The following is a 20390-nucleotide window of genomic DNA, read 5'->3' as shown; positions in this document are numbered from 1 at the left end:
GCATCACTGACTCCGTGTCGTTACTGCTGCTGCCCTGCACCATCACCCCCATCCTCCGCATACACTGCCCTGAGGCTATACTCCTCCTGTGGGGAGTTATGCTACGCTCTGCTGCACCCACAACACCAGCCTTAGCGGTCTGCCCTGTAGCGGCGGTTCACTCTGACCGCAATCCACGGGTGGCGTAGTCGGACATTTAAACATCAAAACCACATAAATAGTTCCGCCACTGGTTTGACCACCCTGAGCCACGGAACCGGATCGCCGCCACGAAGACTACAACCACCAGCATCCACCAAAAAGGGTCCGGCTCCGGGTGTCCCAAGGCCCAGGGGGTGCGTCAGAACATTTTCATCACCTTTCACAATCACCAATGGGACAAGGCAGGGATGTCCTCTGTCCCCTCTCTTATACATCCTAGTGACGGAGCACCTGCTCTCATCAATTCGCCATAACCCCAATATTAGGTGGATTGAGGTGGGAGGCACCGAGTACAAGTGCTCTCTATTTGCTGATGATGTCCTAGTATATATCACTCAATCACATATATCCATCCCTGCTGTTATGGCTGAAATAGATCACTTTGTTACATGGTAAAATTTTAAAATCAATGCAGCGAAGTCTGAGGCCCTCTATGTCTCCCTCCCAAAATCCATATAGGATTCCATCCAGTCCAACTTTCCCTTTGCCTGGCCCTCACAGGGTATCAAATACTTAGGAATTCCTATTCATAGAGACCTCTCCCATCTATGTTATCTTAATTTTGGGCCCTTTATTGAACAATTCCATACAGACCACGGTTGGCAAGTTAGAACTGTAAGATTCACTACGTGAACCACTGGTGTTTTGTGGAAAAGCACATGTACACCGCGTTCCAAATTATTATGCAAAAAGTGTTTAGGAGTGATAAGGGAAGAATTTGTTTGTTTGTCAGTTAAACTCATTGATGGTGATGTGTGTCAGGGCTCTTTATATCACTGTAAGCAATTGCAGACACCTGTGCTAATTAGTTTGGCAGGTGTGTCCAATGAAAGGCAAGACTACTTAAGAAGGCTCTCTCACATTATTAAGCAGCCTACATTTTCTGCCAAAATGGGAAAGAAAAAGGATGTGTCGGCTGCTGAGAAGCAACAAATTGTGGAGTGTTTAGGTCAAGGCATGACTACAATCAACATTGTGCGATGATCAGGATGAAGTGTCTTGGCAATCAAGAAGTATGTAGCTGATTCACAGTACACACGTGTGCGTGCTGATAAGGGCAAATTGAGGACTCTTTCCTACAGGCAATTACGTCAGGTTGAAAGAGCAGCGGCAAAAAAGCCTTGTCATAGCAGCAGACAAGTTTTTGAAGCTGCTTGTGCCTCCAACGTCCCCCGAACAACAAGATGCAGGGTCCTTCAGAGGTTTGCAGCTGTGCATACGCCATCCTGTCGACCTCCTCTATCCACTTCACACAAGCAGAAACGGCTCCAGTGGGCCAAACATTACATGAAGACTGATTTCAAAACTGTTTTGTTCACGGATGAGTGCCGTGCAGCGCTCGATGGTCCAGATGAATGGAGTGGAGGATGGCTGGTTGATGGACACCCCACGCAAACACGGCTACAGCGCCAACAAGGAGGAGGTGGAGTAATGTTTTGGGCTGGAATCATGGGGAGAGAGATTGTCGGCCCCTTTAGGATCCCTGAAGGCGCTAAAGATGAACTCCATAATGTATGTGGATTTTCTCAAACAGCACTTCCTGCCATGGTTCAAGAAGAAGAACCGTGTATTTCACAGCAAGATCATTTTTCTGCATGATAATGCACCATCTCATGCTGCACATAAAACATCTGCATCTCTGGCTGATATGGGCATAAAAGGGGACAAACTTATGGTGTGACCCCCATGCTCCCCTGACCTCTACCCCATTCAGAACCTTTGGAGCATCATTAAAAGGAGTGTCTATGATGGCGGGAGGCAGTTCACATCTAAGCAACAGCTCTGGGAGGGTATTCTGTCCTCATGCAAAACAATTGAAGCAGAAACCATCCAAAACCTGACAAATTCAATGGACGAGAGAGTTCAGAAGCTCCTTTCGAACAAGGGGTCCTATGTGAAAATGTAACATCACCTAGAATAAAGTTTTGAGTTGAAAACTGTTTGATTTCAGTTTCTAACAACCTGCTAATGCTTATAATTTCAAAAATGACCATTTTTTTGGTCTTTATTAAAATGAAAAGGTTGATCGAAATGTTTGGGGGATCTAAGAGTGTGGCAACCCAGTAGTCATGATTACTTCGAATTCTGACAATATGAGGGTCATGCTGCAGGTAGTGCAGCAAGAAGGCACTTATGTGTCTTGCGCATCTCGGAGCCCCAAAATTATTTTCCGGGCTAGATGCAGCTAAAAATTATTTTTAATTTTAAATCTGGTGAAGCTTATTATAGATGGCCTAATAGGATCAGTGCTGCACACTGCTACAAAGCCCAAATTATTTTCCAGTCAAGATACAGATAAACATGATTAGTAATTTGAAAGCTTAAAACGGTTGGTAGGGTGATTTTAACCAATCATCAAGCTTTTACTCTCCCCAGGATGACACAGGGGTAGAAAAGTCGTTTCGGATCCATGATTTGTTCATCTTTATGAACGTGAGTCTGTCTACATTATCAATGGAGAGCCGCGTGCGCTTATCTGTCAGCACACCACCAGCAGCGCTGAACACACGTTCAGACAGAACGCTGGCTGCGGGGCATGACAAGATCTCCAAGGCGTAAGTGGCTAGCTCCGGCCATTTATCCAGATTGGAAGCCCAAAAAGAGCAAGGGTCCAGTGACACAGTCGTGGCTTCAATGTTTACTTGGAGATACTCCTGTACCATCATCTCTAGGCGTTGACTATGTGTCAGACTTCTTGTCTCCTGTGGCCTTGCAAAGGATGGGCTAAAAAACTGGTGAAATGATTCCGCAAAATTGATGTTACCAGCAGATACTGTGGTTCTGTTACGGTTTGAGTGCTGAACACTTGACGGTCCCACGGTTGGCAAGTTGGAACTGTGAGATTCACTACGTGCACCACTGGTATTTTGTGGAAAAGCACATGTAAGATTCTGCAACAGTCTCTGCTGATACTCCTGCATGTGTGCATCCCTTTCTATGGCAGGAATAATTTCTGCAAATTTACTTTTGTACCGGGGATCTAACAGTGTGGCAACCCAGTAGTCAGGATTATTTCTAATTCTCACAATTCGAGGGTCATGTTGCAGGTAGTGCAGCAAGAAGGCACTCATGTGTGTTGCGCATCCAGGAGCACCAAGTCCCTGTTGTGTTGGTGGCGAGGTAACAATCATGCTTCCTTCCTCTGTCCTCTCCCCCCAACCTCGCACAACAGAAATGTGATCAAGGTCTCCCTCATCTGATGAGTCTTCCATCAGTTCGTCCTCCACTTCTTCCTGGGCTCCTGCACCTTCCTCACTAGTTTGGCTGCTACCATGCGCCCTGGTAAAATCATCTCCCCCACCCTCACATGCCTGCCGCCCTGGTGCTGCCGACCGTCTGGACCTTGCAGATGTTAGCCCTTCCGCATACAACTCCTCCTCCTCTACTTCCTCCACCTCCTCTTGTGCCACCACCTGACTCCGAATTCTGTTTAACATGTGCTCCAGCATGTAAATCACCGGAATAGTCATGCTGATAATGGCATTGTCAGCACTAAACATCTTCGTCGCCATTTCAAAACTGTGCAGAAGGGTGCATAGGTCCCTGATCTGAGACCACTCCTCCAGCGTGATTTTCCCCACCTCTGAATCTCGTTGGCCCAGGCTATACGTCAGAACGTATTGCACCAGGGCTTGTCGGTGCTGCCACAGTCGCTGCAACATGTGCAGAGTTGAATTCCACCGGGTAGGCACATCGCATTTTAGCCGGTGAAGTGGCAGGCCCAACGACTTCTGTAGAGATGTAAGTCGCTGAGCTGCGGGATGCGAACGGCGGAAGTGAGCACACAGCGACCGTGCCCTCTGCAGAAGGCCATCTAGTCTGGGATAGTGGGCTAAAAATTGCTGGACAACCAGGTTCAACACGTGAGCCATACAAGGCACGTGTGTGACATTGCCCCGGCGAAGGGCCGCACCCAGGTTTGCAGCATTGTCGCACACGGCCTTCCCTGGTTTCAGGTCCAGTGGAGACAACCATTCATGAAATTGGTTCTCCAGAGCTGACCACAACTCCTCAGCTGTGTGACTCTCATTTCCCAGACATTTCAATGTAAAAACCGCCTGATGACGTTGAGCCCTACTGCCAGCATAGTAAGGGGGTGTGCAGGATCCCTTCTGCGCAGTTAGAAAGCTTGTGGCATGACCAGACAGGCTTTGGGTGCAGGTGGAAGACCGAGAGGAGGTTGAGGAGGCAGAAGCAGTGGAGGAAAAATGACATAAAGAGGATTGACGCACAACTCGTGGGGACGGCAAGACTTCGACAGCAGCCCCTTGTCCTGCTGTCACCATAGTTACCCAGTGCCCAGTCAGCGACATGTAACGCCCCTGTCCATGCCTACTCGTCCAAGTGTCTGTGGTGAAATGCACCCTGTCACACACAGAGTTTCTCAAAGAAGCGGTGATGTTGTGTGCGACATGCTGGTGGAGCGCAGGCACACCTTTCTTTGAGAAGTAGTGCCGACTGGGCATCTGGTACTGGGGCACTGCGACGGACATAAGGTCTCGAAAATCCTCTGTGTCCACCAGGCGGAAAGGCAGCATTTCTGTAGCCAAGAGCTTGCAGATGGTGAAATTCAACCTCTTAGCTTTCTCATGGCTAGGAGGAAATGGTCTTTTACTTGTCCACATCTGAGGGACCGAGGGCTGGCTATTGTGCTTAGACGGGGTTGATAAGGGTGTCCCCGGCAAACTGCCGGTCTGTGAGGAAGATGCAGGCGGACATGTTAGGTTGCCTTGATCCAAAGGTGGTGCTATCGATGTCGGACAGCGCTCAAGACCAGCTGGTGTTACCACCTCCAAAGAAAATGATGACCTGCCAATCACGCTGGCTGTTGCGGGTAAAGAGGTGGCAGGTCTGCGCCCCAAAACAGGTGTTACTGCTGTCCCCCCAGTCACAGAGGATGAAGAGGCCGCGGATGCACAAGATATGGCAGACGGTGGTTGGCCCGGCCGGCTAGACCGCATTGTAGCACACTGAGCTTCCCACTGCAACTTATGCTTCATGTCCATGTGCCGGTTCATGCATGAAGTACTCAAACTATGTATTTTTTGGCCTCTACTTAGCTTTTGCTGACAAATGTTACAGATAACACGAGTTGGGTCATCTTTATCGATCTGAAAAAATGCCCAGGCTATGCAAGGCTTAGCACCCATGCGACCTGAAGAGCCACCACGACTTGTGGTGAGAGGCAGAGTTGTGTTTGAGGATGCAGTTGTTGACGTGCTTCCAGTACTACGTCTCTGTCCAGGAAGGCGCAACCTGACCTCGTCGTCACTAGCATCTTCCTCCACCTCCTCTGCTGACCTCATCTCTTGGCTGACTGTGGGTTGACAGTAAGTGGGATCTCCGACCTCATCATCATCACCCTGTGCGTTATCACACCCGTCGTCCTCAGAGCCAACCTGTTCCTGCCCTGACAAAAAACTAAAGTTGTCGCTCCAATCAGGTATTTGAGTCTTATCATCGTCTTCCTCATTGTCTCCACCAACAGGAGTTACAGTTTGGGAATGAGGGTCTACATTATGGTCAGAACCTTCTGCGTCTGGTCCTGGATCCGACTCATAAAGATTCTGGGCATCAGTGCAGATCATTTCCTCGTCTGGATTCACAGAAGCGCTGGAGTCGACCTCTGATTCCCAGGCTATAGTATGAGTAAACAGCTCTGCAGACTCAACCATCTGTTCTACCTCATACTCAGACGGGCAGCTGGAGATTTGGGAGCTGTGAGGAAGCAAGTGCGATTTGGGTGACACCTTTGAGGACTGGAGTATTTGTGATGTTGAAGTTGATGTGGAGGAGAGCCCACTTAAAGGAGCACTTGATATCCGTTGAAGCACCTGCTGTTTTTGTGCCTCATCTGGAATTTGTAGCGATTGGCGTGGCCGTAAGAAAGGGATCTTATCACATTGTCCGCTAAAAGAAGTAGACATTTTAGTTTGGCTGGAAGATGGTCTTTCTTCTGCACCTACCCCACGGACACAACCTTTTTTCCCCTTCCCAACACGCCTATTCCCCTTTCCACCAGCAGCAGGCCTTTTTCCACTCATTTTGGTGGTTAACTAATTCACAACTCTGGAGTTGTTTGCACAAAAAAACAATGGATGGTAAGCGAGCAGAGCTGAGTGGCCAAACTGTGGTATTAGGCCAAAACTATTGGCTGGGTTAGATGCAGAAAAAAATTATTTTTAATTTGCAACCTGATGGAGGTCAGTATAGATGGACTAATAGACCAAGTCCCACACACCGCTAGAAGCCCAAATATTTTTTCAGAGCTAGATGCAGAAATTTTTTTTATTCAATTTGCAACCTGATGGAGGTCAGTATAGATGGACTAATAGACCAAGTCCCACACACTGCTAGAAGCCCAAATATTTTTTCAGAGCTAGATGCAGAAAAAAATTATTTTTAATTTGCAACCTGATGGAGGTCAGTATAGATGGACTAATAGACCAAGTCCCACACACTGCTAGAAGCCCAAATATTTTTTCAGAGCTAGATGCAGAAAAAAATTATTTTTAATTTGCAACCTGATGGAGGTCAGTATAGATGGACTAATAGACCAAGTCCCACACACTGCTAGAAGCCCAAATATTTTTTCAGAGCTAGATGCAGAAAAAAATTATTTTTAATTTGCAACCTGATGGAGGTCAGTATAGATGGACTAATAGAACAAGTCCCACACGCTGCTAGAAGCCCAAATATTTTTTCAGAGATAAATGAAGAAAAAAATTATTTTTAATTTGCAACCTGATGGAGGTCAGTATAGATGGACTAATAGACCAAGTCCCACACACTGCTAGAAGCCCAAATATTTTTTCAGAGCTAGATGCAGAAAAAAAATATTTTTAATTTGCAACCTGATGGAGGTCAGTATAGATGGACTAATAGACCAAGTCCCACACTCCGCTAGAAGCCCAAATATTTTTTCAGAGCTAGATGCAGAAAAAAATTATATTCAATTTGCAACCTGCTGGAGGTCAGTATAGAAGGACTAATAGAACAAGTCCCACACACTGCTAGAAGCCCAAATATTTTTTCAGAGCTAAATGAAGAAAAAAATTATTTTTAATTTGCAACCTGATAGAGGTCAGTATAGATGGACTAATAGACCAAGTCCCACACACTGCTAGAAGCCCAAATATTTTTTCAGAGCTAGATGCAGAAAAAAATTATATTCAGTTTGCAACCTGATGGAGGTCAGTATAGATGGACTAATAGAATGATGCTATGCCCAAAAGATTTTACTTCACTAGGTGCAGTAAAAAAATTGGTATTCTATACACAGGTGGTATATCTTGCAACACAGATAGGCTACTCCACTGACTAACACACTCTGCAATAGGCCAAAAAGGATTAGCTTTGCTAGATTCAGCCAAATGCTGTGAAAAAAACTTGCAAGGCACTGGCACAGACCTGCCTGGCAAAAACTGATAGGAACTGATGTAACCTAGTCCTGAAAAGGACTCCAATTACAATTAGTCTTTACTCCCACAATCTATCTATTTAAGAGCACAGACCTGCCTGATAAAAGTCGTAGGAAATGCTGTAACCTAGTCCTTAAAAGGACTGCAATCACAACTATTCCCTACTCCCAAGCTATCTGTATATTTGTGCGAAAATTGGCTTGAAATTAACAAGGTATAGCGCACACAGCAACAGCGGTGCCGTCTAACACGCAGCTGCAGCAGTGAGAAAATGGTGGCGACGGGGAAAATGGCTTGGTCTTATAGGGCAAGGACATGTGACATACACTGCCAATCACACATGCCCTTGCTTGTGTGAAAAAAAGCACTTCGCTCCGTGTGTGCGCTGCTGATAGGCTGACAGATTGCACCTCCCCACTGCAAATGCGGGAAAGAGAAAAAAAAATGGAGATCTTCATTGTTCCTGCAGAGATCCATCCCCTGCCCCTCCCCCCGCCCCGCTGTACACTCAAACTGCGTATTAACATTAATTTTCATCATTACTGAGAAAAAATCCAGTTATGATTTCGGTGCACGAACAGTTATCGAACATAACTTCGAACAGCCGAATTTTTCTCAAATTGTTCGTGTTCGCCGACCGGCTCGAACACCGCCCAAAAGAGCTCGAATTTGAGATTGGCGAACAGTTCGAGTAGAACAACGCTCATCTCTAGTCAGTATAGATGGACTAATACAACAAGTCCCACACACAGCTAGAAGCCCAATATTTTTTCAGAGCTAGATGCAGAAAAAAATTATATTCAATTTGCAACCTGATGGAGGTCAGTATAGATGGAGTAATAGAACAAGTCCCACACACAGCTAGAAGCCCAAATATTTTTTCAGAGGTAGATGCAGTTAAAAATTATTTTTAATTTGCAACCTGATGGAGGTCAGTATAGGTGGACTAATAGAACAAGTCCCACACACTGCTAGAAGGCCAAATATTTTTTCAGAGCTAGATGCAGAAAAAAATATATTCTGTTTGCAACCTGATGGAGGTCAGTATAAATGGAGTAATAGAACAAGTCCCACACACAGCAGGAAGCCCAAATATTTTTTCAGAGGTAGATGCAGAATAAAATTATTTTTAATTTGCAACCTGATGGAGGTCAGTATAGATGGACTAATAGAGAAAGTCCCACACACTGCTAGAAGGCCAAATATTTTTTCAGAGCTAGATGCAAAAAAAAAATTATATTCAGTTTGCAACCTGATGGAGGTCTGTATAGATGGATTAATAGAACAAGTCCCACACACAGCTAGAAGCCAAATATTTTTTCAGAGGTAGATGCAGAAAAAAATATATTCAGTTTGCAACCTGATGGAGGTCAGTATAGATGGAGTAATAGAACAAGTCCCACACACAGCTAGAAGCCCAATATTTTTTCAGAGCTAGATGCAGAAAAAAAATATATTCAATTTGCAACCTGATGGAGGTCAGTATAGATGGAGTAATAGAACAAGTCCCACACACAGCTAGAAGCCCAAATATTTTTTCAGAGCTAGATGCACATAAAAATTATTTTTAATTTGCAACCTGATGGAGGTCAGTATAGATGGACTAATAGAGAAAGTCCCACACACTGCTAGAAGGCCAAATATTTTTTCAGAGCTAGATGCAGAAAAAAATTATATTCAATTTGCAACCTGATGGAGGTCAGTATAGATGGACTAATAGAGAAAGTCCCACACACTGCTTGAAGGCCAAATATTTTTTCAGAGCTAGATGCAGATAAAAATTAGTTTTAATTTGCAACCTGATGGAGGTCAGTATAGATGGATTAATAGAACAAGTCCCACACACAGCTAGAAGCCCAATATTTTTTCAGAGGTAGATGCAGAAAAAAATATATTCAGTTTGCAACCTGATGGAGGTCAGTATAGATGGACTAATACAACAAGTCCCACACACAGCTAGAAGCCCAATATTTTTTCAGAGCTAGATGCAGAAAAAAATTATATTCAATTTGCAACCTGATGGAAGTCAGTATAGATGGAGTAATAGAACAAGTCCCACACACAGCTAGAAGCCCAAATATTTTTTCAGAGCTAGATGCAGATAAAAATTATTTTTAATTTGCAACCTGATGGAGGTCAGTATAGATGGACTAATAGAGAAAGTCCCACACACTGCTAGAAGGCCAAATATTTTTTCAGAGCTAGACGCAGAAAAAAATTATATACAGTTTGCAACCTGATGGAGGTCTGTATAGATGGATTAATAGAACAAGTCCCACACACAGCTAAAAGCCCAATATTTTTTCAGAGGTAGATGCAGAAAAAAATATATTCAGTTTGCAACCTGATGGAGGTCAGTATAGATGGACTAATAGAGAAAGTCCCACACACTGCTAGAAGACCAAATATCTTTTCAGAGCTAGATGCAGACAAAAAATTATTTTGAATTTGCAACCTGATGGAGGTCAGTATAGGTGGACTAATAGAACAAGTCCCACACACTGCTAGAAGGCCAAATATTTTTTCAGAGCTAGATGCAGAAAAAAATATATTCAGTTTGCAACCTGATGGAGGTCAGTATAGAAGGAGTAATAGAACAAGTCCCACACACATCTAGAAACCCAAATATTTTATCAGAGGTAGATGCAGATAAAAATTATTTTTAATTTGCAACCTGATGGAGGTCAGTATAGATGGATTAATAGAGAAAGTCCCACACACTGCTAGAAGGCCAAATATTTTTTCAGAGCTAGATGCAAAAAAAAATTATATTCAGTTTGCAACCTGATGGAGGTCTGTATAGATGGATTAATAGAACAAGTCCCACACACTGCTAGAAGCCCAAATATTTTTTCAGAGGTAGATGCAGAAAAAAATATATTCAGTTTGCAACCTGATGGAGGTCAGTATAGATGGACTAATACAACAAGTACCACACACAGCTAGAAGCCCAATATTTTTTCAGAGGTAGATGCAGATAAAAATTATTTTTAATTTGCAACCTGATGGAGGTCAATATAGATGGACTAATAGAGAAAGTCCCACACACTGCTAGAAGGCCAAATATTTTTTCAGAGCTAGATGCAGACAAAAAATTATTTTGAATTTGCAACCTGATGGAGGTCAGTATAGATGGACTAATAGAGAAAGTCCCACACACTGCTAGAAGGCCAAATATTTTTTCAGAGCTAGATGCAGAAAAAAATTATATTCAGTTTGCAACCTGATGGAGGTCAGTATAGATGGACTAATAGAGAAAGTCCCACACACTGCTAGAAGGCCAAATATTTTTTCAGAGCTAGATGCAGAAAAAAATTATATTCAGTTTGCAACCTGATGGAGGTCAGCATAGATGGACTAATAGAACAAGTCCCACACACAGCTAGAAGTCCAAATATTTTTTCAGAGCTAGATGCAGATAAAAATTATTTTTAATTTGCAACCTGATGGAGGTCAGTATAGATGGATTAATAGAACAAGTCCCACACACAGCTAGAAGCCCAATATTTTTTCAGAGGTAGATGCAGAAAAAAATATATTCAGTTTGCAACCTGATGGAGGTCAGTATAGATGGACTAATACAACAAGTCCCACACACAGCTAGAAGCCCAATATTTTTTCAGAGGTAGATGCAGAAAAAAATATATTCAGTTTGCAACCTGATGGAGGTCAGTATAGATGGACTAATAGAGAAAGTCCCACACACTGCTAGAAGGCCAAATATCTTTTCAGAGCTAGATGCAGACAAAAAAATATTTTGAATTTGCAACCTGATGGAGGTCAGTATAGGTGGACTAATAGAACAAGTCCCACACACTGCTAGAAGGCCAAATATTTTTTCAGAGCTAGATGCAGAAAAAAATATATTCAGTTTGCAACCTGATGGAGGTCAGTATAGAAGGAGTAATAGAACAAGTCCCACACACAGCTAGAAGCCCAAATATTTTTTCAGAGGTAGATGCAGATAAAAATTATTTTTAATTTGCAACCTGATGGAGGTCAATATAGATGGACTAATAGAGAAAGTCCCACACACTGCTAGAAGGCCAAATATTTTTTCAGAGCTAGATGCAGACAAAAAATTATTTTGAATTTGCAACCTGATGGAGGTCAGTATAGATGGACTAATAGAGAAAGTCCCACACACTCTAGAAGGCCAAATATTTTTTCAGAGCTAGATGCAGAAAAAAATTATATTCAGTTTGCAACCTGATGGAGGTCTGTATAGATGGATTAATAGAAGAAGTCCCACACACAGCTAGAAGCCCAATATTTTTTCAGAGGTAGATGCAGAAAAAAATATATTCAGTTTGCAACCTGATGGAGGTCAGTATAGATGGACTAATACAACAAGTCCCAAACACAGCTAGAAGCCCAAATATTTTTTCAGAGCTAGATGCAGATAAAAATTATTTTTAATTTGCAACCTGATGGAGGTCAGTATAGATGGACTAATAGAGAAAGTCCCACACACTGATAGAAGGCCAAATATTTTTTCAGAGCTAGATGCAGAAAAAAATTATATTCAGTTTGCAACCTGATGGAGGTCAGTATAGATGGACTAATAGAGAAAGTCCCACACACTGCTAGAAGGCCAAATATTTTTTCAGAGCTAGATGCAGAAAAAAATTATATTCAGTTTTCAACCTGATGGAGGTCTGTATAGATGAATTAATAGAACAAGTCCCACACACAGATAGAAGCCAAATATTTTTTCAGAGGTAGATGCAGAAAAAAATATATTCAGTTTGCAACGTGATGGAGGTCAGTATAGATGGACTAATACAACAAGTCCCACACACAGCTAGAAGCCCAATATTTTTTCAGAGCTAGATGCAGAAAAAAATTATATTCAATTTGCAACCTGATGGAGGTCAGTATAGATGGAGTAATAGAACAAGTCCCACACACAGCTAGAAGCCCAAATATTTTTTCAGAGCTAGATGCAGATAAAAATTATTTTTAATTTGCTACCTGATGGAGGTCAGTATAGATGGACTAATAGAGAAAGTCCCACACACTGCTAGAAGGTCAAATATTTTTTCAGAGCTAGATGCAGAAAAAAATTATATTCAGTTTGCAACCTGATGGAGGTCAGTATAGATGGACTAATAGAGAAAGTCCCACACACTGCTAGAAGGCCAAATATTTTTTCAGAGCCAGATGCAGAAAAAAATTATATTCAGTTTGCAACCTGATGGAGGTCAGTATAGATGGACTAATAGAGAAAGTCCCACACACTGCTAGAAGGTCAAATATTTTTTCAGAGCTAGATGCAGAAAAAAATTATATTCAGTTTGCAACCTGATGGAGGTCAGTATAGATGGACTAATAGAGAAAGTCCCACACACTGCTAGAAGGCCAAATATTTTTTCAGAGCTAGATGCAGAAAAAAATTATATTCAGTTTGCAACCTGATGGAGGTCTGTATAGATGGATTAATAGAACAAGTCCCACACACAGCTAGAAGCCCAATATTTTTTCAGAGGTAGATGCAGAAAAAAATATATTCAGTTTGCAACCTGATGGAGGTCAGTATAGATGGACTAATACAACAAGTCCCACACACAGCTAGAAGCCCAAAATTTTTTGTGAGCTAGATGCAGAAAAAAATTATATTCAATTTGCAACCTGTTGGAGGTCAGTATAGATGGAGTAATAGAGCAAGTCCCACACACAGCTAGAAGCCCAAATATTTTTTCAGAGGTAGATCCAGAAAAAAATTATATTCAGTTTGCAACCTGATGGAGGTCTGTATAGATGGATTAATAGAATAAGTCCCACACACAGCTACAAGCCCAATATTTTTTCAGAGGTAGATGCAGAAAAAAATATATTCAGTTTGCAACCTGATGGAGGTCAGTATAGATGGACTAATAGAGAAAGTCCCACACACTTTTAGAAGGCCAAATATTTTTTCAGAGTTAGATGCAGAAAAAAATTGTATTCAATTTGCAACCTGATGGAGGTCAGTATAGATGGACTAATAGAGAAAGTCCCACACACTGCTAGAAGGCCAAATATTTTTTCAGAGCTAGATGCAGAAAAAAATTATATTCAGTTTGCAACCTGATGGAGGTCAGTATAGATGGACTAATAGAGAAAGTCCCACACACTGCTTGAAGGCCAAATATTTTTTCAGAGCTAGATGCAGATAAAAATTAGTTTTAATTTGCAACCTGATGGAGGTCAGTATAGATGGATTAATAGAACAAGTCCCACACACAGCTAGAAGCCCAATATTTTTTCAGAGGTAGATGCAGAAAAAAATATATTCAGTTTGCAACCTGATGGAGGTCAGTATAGATGGACTAATACAACAAGTCCCACACACAGCTAGAAGCCCAATATTTTTTCAGAGCTAGATGCAGAAAAAAATTATATTCAATTTGCAACCTGATGGAAGTCAGTATAGATGGAGTAATAGAACAAGTCCCACACACAGCTAGAAGCCCAAATATGTTTTCAGAGCTAGATGCAGATAAAAATTATTTTTAATTTGCAACCTGATGGAGGTCAGTATAGATGGACTAATAGAGAAAGTCCCACACACTGCTAGAAGGCCAAATATTTTTTCAGAGCTAGACGCAGAAAAAAATTATATACAGTTTGCAACCTGATGGAGGTCTGTATAGATGGATTAATAGAACAAGTCCCACACACAGCTAAAAGCCCAATATTTTTTCAGAGGTATATGCAGAAAAAAATATATTCAGTTTGCAACCTGATGGAGGTCAGTATAGATGGACTAATAGAGAAAGTCCCACACACTGCTAGAAGACCAAATATCTTTTCAGAGCTAGATGCAGACAAAAAATTATTTTGAATTTGCAACCTGATGGAGGTCAGTATAGGTGGACTAATAGAACAAGTCCCACACACTGCTAGAAGGCCAAATATTTTTTCAGAGCTAGATGCAGAAAAAAATATATTCAGTTTGCAACCTGATGGAGGTCAGTATAGAAGGAGTAATAGAACAAGTCCCACACACATCTAGAAGCCCAAATATTTTTTCAGAGGTAGATGCAGATAAAAATTATTTTTAATTTGCAACCTGATGGAGGTCAGTATAGATGGACTAATAGAGAAAGTCCCACACACTGCTAGAAGGCCAAATATTTTTTCAGAGCTAGATGCAAAAAAAAATTATATTCAGTTTGCAACCTGATGGAGGTCTGTATAGATGGATTAATAGAACAAGTCCCACACACTGCTAGAAGCCCAAATATTTTTTCAGAGGTAGATGCAGAAAAAAATATATTCAGTTTGCAACCTGATGGAGGTCAGTATAGATGGACTAATACAACAAGTACCACACACAGCTAGAAGCCCAATATTTTTTCAGAGGTAGATGCAGATAAAAATTATTTTTAATTTGCAACCTGATGGAGGTCAATATAGATGGACTAATAGAGAAAGTCCCACACACTGCTAGAAGGCCAAATATTTTTTCAGAGCTAGATGCAGACAAAAAATTATTTTGAATTTGCAACCTGATGGAGGTCAGTATAGATGGACTAATAGAGAAAGTCCCACACACTGCTAGAAGGCCAAATATTTTTTCAGAGCTAGATGCAGAAAAAAATTATATTCAGTTTGCAACCTGATGGAGGTCAGTATAGATGGACTAATAGAGAAAGTCCCACACACTGCTAGAAGGCCAAATATTTTTTCAGAGCTAGATGCAGAAAAAAATTATATTCAGTTTGCAACCTGATGGAGGTCAGCATAGATGGACTAATAGAACAAGTCCCACACACAGCTAGAAGTCCAAATATTTTTTCAGAGCTAGATGCAGATAAAAATTATTTTTAATTTGCAACCTGATGGAGGTCAGTATAGATGGATTAATAGAACAAGTCCCACACACAGCTAGAAGCCCAATATTTTTTCAGAGGTAGATGCAGAAAAAAATATATTCAGTTTGCAACCTGATGGAGGTCAGTATAGATGGACTAATACAACAAGTCCCACACACAGCTAGAAGCCCAATATTTTTTCAGAGGTAGATGCAGAAAAAAATATATTCAGTTTGCAACCTGATGGAGGTCAGTATAGATGGACTAATAGAGAAAGTCCCACACACTGCTAGAAGGCCAAATATCTTTTCAGAGCTAGATGCAGACAAAAAAATATTTTGAATTTGCAACCTGATGGAGGTCAGTATAGGTGGACTAATAGAACAAGTCCCACACACTGCTAGAAGGCCAAATATTTTTTCAGAGCTAGATGCAGAAAAAAATATATTCAGTTTGCAACCTGATGGAGGTCAGTATAGAAGGAGTAATAGAACAAGTCCCACACACAGCTAGAAGCCCAAATATTTTTTCAGAGGTAGATGCAGATAAAAATTATTTTTAATTTGCAACCTGATGGAGGTCAATATAGATGGACTAATAGAGAAAGTCCCACACACTGCTAGAAGGCCAAATATTTTTTCAGAGCTAGATGCAGACAAAAAATTATTTTGAATTTGCAACCTGATGGAGGTCAGTATAGATGGACTAATAGAGAAAGTCCCACACACTGCTAGAAGGCCAAATATTTTTTCAGAGCTAGATGCAGAAAAAAATTATATTCAGTTTGCAACCTGATGGAGGTCTGTATAGATGAATTAATAGAAGAAGTCCCACACACAGCTAGAAGCCCAATATTTTTTCAGAGGTAGATGCAGAAAAAAATATATTCAGTTTGCAACCTGATGGAGGTCAGTATAGATGGACTAATACAACAAGTCCCAAACACAGCTAGAAGCCCAAATATTTTTTCAGAGCTAGATGCAGATAAAAATTATTTTTAATTTGCAACCTGATGGAGGTCAGTATAGATGGACTAATAGAGAAAGTCCCACACACTGATAGAAGGCCAAATATTTTTTCAGAGCTAGATGCAGAAAAAAATTATATTCAGTTTGCAACCTGATGGAGGTCAGTATAGATGGACTAATAGAGAAAGTCCCACACACTGCTAGAAGGCCAAATATTTTTTCAGAGCTAGATGCAGAAAAAAATTATATTCAGTTTTCAACCTGATGGAGGTCTGTATAGATGAATTAATAGAACAAGTCCCACACACAGATAGAAGCCCAATATTTTTTCAGAGGTAGATGCAGAAAAAAATATATTCAGTTTGCAACGTGATGGAGGTCAGTATAGATGGACTAATACAACAAGTCCCACACACAGCTAGAAGCCCAATATTTTTTCAGAGCTAGATGCAGAAAAAAATTATATTCAATTTGCAACCTGATGGAGGTCAGTATAGATGGAGTAATAGAACAAGTCCCACACACAGCTAGAAGCCCAAATATTTTTTCAGAGCTAGATGCAGATAAAAATTATTTTTAATTTGCTACCTGATGGAGGTCAGTATAGATGGACTAATAGAGAAAGTCCCACACACTGCTAGAAGGTCAAATATTTTTTCAGAGCTAGATGCAGAAAAAAATTATATTCAGTTTGCAACCTGATGGAGGTCAGTATAGATGGACTAATAGAGAAAGTCCCACACACTGCTAGAAGGCCAAATATTTTTTCAGAGCCAGATGCAGAAAAAAATTATATTCAGTTTGCAACCTGATGGAGGTCAGTATAGATGGACTAATAGAGAAAGTCCCACACACTGCTAGAAGGTCAAATATTTTTTCAGAGCTAGATGCAGAAAAAAATTATATTCAGTTTGCAACCTGATGGAGGTCAGTATAGATGGACTAATAGAGAAAGTCCCACACACTGCTAGAAGGCCAAATATTTTTTCAGAGCTAGATGCAGAAAAAAATTATATTCAGTTTGCAACCTGATGGAGGTCTGTATAGATGGATTAATAGAACAAGTCCCACACACAGCTAGAAGCCCAATATTTTTTCAGAGGTAGATGCAGAAAAAAATATATTCAGTTTGCAACCTGATGGAGGTCAGTATAGATGGACTAATACAACAAGTCCCACACACAGCTAGAAGCCCAAAATTTTTTGTGAGCTAGATGCAGAAAAAAATTATATTCAATTTGCAACCTGTTGGAGGTCAGTATAGATGGAGTAATAGAGCAAGTCCCACACACAGCTAGAAGCCCAAATATTTTTTCAGAGGTAGATCCAGAAAAAAATTATATTCAGTTTGCAACCTGATGGAGGTCTGTATAGATGGATTAATAGAATAAGTCCCACACACAGCTACAAGCCCAATATTTTTTCAGAGGTAGATGCAGAAAAAAATATATTCAGTTTGCAACCTGATGGAGGTCAGTATAGATGGACTAATAGAGAAAGTCCCACACACTTTTAGAAGGCCAAATATTTTTTCAGAGTTAGATGCAGAAAAAAATTGTATTCAATTTGCAACCTGATGGAGGTCAGTATAGATGGACTAATAGAATGATGCTATGCCCAAAAGATTTAACTTCACTAGGTGCAGTAAAAAAATTGGTATTCTATACACAGGTGGTATATCTTGCAACACAAATAGGCTACTCCACTGACTAACACACTCTGCAATAGGCCAAAAAGGATTAGCTTTGCTAGATTCAGCCAAATGCTGTGAAAAAAACTTGCACAGCACTGGCACAGACCTGCCTGGCAAAAACTGATAGGAACTGATGTAACCTAGTCCTGAAAAGGACTCCAATTACAATTAGTCTTTACTCCCACAACCTATCTATTTAAGAGCACAGACCTGCCTGATAAAAGTCATAGGAAATGCTGTAACCTAGTCCTTAAAAGTACTGCAATCACAACTCTTCCCTACTCCCAAGCTATCTGTAGATTTGTGCGAAAATTGGCTTGAAATTAACAAGGTATAGCGCTCACAGCAACAGCGGTGCCGTCTAACACGCAGCTGCAGCAGTGAGAAAATGGTGGCGATGGGGAAAATGGCTTGGTCTTATAGGGCAAGGACATGTGACATACACTGCCAATGACACATGCCCTTGCTTGTGTGAAAAAAAGCACTCCGCTCCGTGTGTGCGCTGCTGATAGGCTGACAGATTGCACCTCCCCACTGTAAATGCGGGAAAGAGAAAAAAAAATGGAGATCTTCATTATTCCTGCAGAGATCCATCCCCTGCCCCTCCCCCCACCCCGCTGTACACTCAAACTGCGTATTAACATTAATTTTCATCATTACTGAGAAAAAATCCCGTTATGATTTTGGTGCACGAACAGTTATCGAACATAACCTCGAACAGCCGAATTTTTCTCAGATCGTTCGTGTTCGCTGAACGGCTCGAACACCGCCCAAAACAGCTCGAATTTGAGATTGGCGAACAGTTCGAGTAGAACAACGCTCATCTCTAGCCATAAGTCTGGACCACATATTCCTCACCCTGATCCTCCTTCCTCCTACCATGCCGAGTGCCTGGAGACAACTGTTCCCACACTTTGACACTCAGAAGTGCTGTTCACTTAATAATGGGAAAGTGCAATTACTGTCGCAAGAGGAGAATGATGATGATGATGAGACACAGTTTCCAGAAAGTAAGAAGGAGGACCAGAGTGCGTAAGGGGAAGACAAAGTGGTGGATGACATAGTAACTGACCCAACCTGGCAGGGGTACATACAGAGAGAGAACAGCAGCACACAGGGGGAGGGAGGCATTGCATCACAACAGTCAGGAAGAAGCAGTGTTGTGACTGCAGACACAAGATGGGAAAGCGTTCCTCGTAACGCCAACACGATGGAAGTTGCCAGTACAACTGTTAAGTCTTCCCGAGTCTGATTGTTTTTTAAAGACTCTGAAGATAACCCCAAAAAGGATATTTGCACCACCTGCCAGGCTAGAATCAGCAGGGGTAGAAAAACTAGCAGCCTGCCCACCACCAGCATAATCAGGCAAATGGCAGCAAAGCACCCCACTAAGTGGGCCGAACCTCAGGGTCCAGCAACAGTGTCTGCGCGTGACACCACTGCCTCTTCTGCTGTTGTGCGAGCATGCCAATCCCATGTCCATGGTGCATGCCAAAATTCCTCCCGCCCTGCACTTGTCATTGCACATCCTCAACTAGCACAATCAGCAAGCACATCCACGTCCTTGTCCCAGCGCAGGGTAAGGTTGTCCCTACCCCATTCCTAGAAACACAAGCAGAAATATGCAGCTAACGCCCCACAGGCCACACTACTAAATTCACACAATTCGCGAATGCTTGCGCTCGAAATGTTGCCTCTTAGGCTCTTTTAGACAGAGGCATTCTGCAGCCTGATGGCGGCGGCCATCCCTCATTACTCAGACCTCAGCCACCACTATTTCTCCCATTGTACCATCCCCGCATTAAACAAGCACGTGTCCCTCAACATTAGCTGTGCTCTCAACAAAGCAGTTACTGGCAAAGTCCACCTAACCACGGACACGTTGACAAGTGCTTGTGGGCAGGGAAGGTACATCTTGCTGACGGCATACTGGGTTAATATAGTGGAAGTCGGGTCCCAGTCAGACCTTGGGATGGAACACGTCCTCCCGACGCTGAGAATTGCGGGCCCTGGGTCAATCAGGGTTGCCCCCACATTGTACAGGTCCTGCACCATCTCCTCCTCCTCTTCAGCCTCCATCTCTGAAATGACCACATTATTTGCAAGCTGGAAGCACTGCAGCACTGCCTCGGCCAAGTGGCAACAAGCTGTGCTGAAGCTATTATGCTTAGGTGACAAACCGCACAATGCTGAAGAGTTGTGGACAGCTCTGAAAGTACAGACAGATCTGTAGTTGACAACGCTGACCCTAGAGCCAAGCATGGTCATGTGTGACAATGGCTGTAACTTGGTGGCGGCTCTAAGACAA

This window comes from Phyllobates terribilis, unplaced genomic scaffold (assembly GCF_046119375.1).
Source record: "Phyllobates terribilis strain yellow unplaced genomic scaffold, ASM4611937v1 Scaffold_11__3_contigs__length_659146591, whole genome shotgun sequence".
Lineage (NCBI taxonomy): Eukaryota > Metazoa > Chordata > Amphibia > Anura > Dendrobatidae > Phyllobates > Phyllobates terribilis.
The sequence above is the reverse complement of the archived record's forward strand: the minus strand, read 5'-3'. Positions refer to the sequence as shown.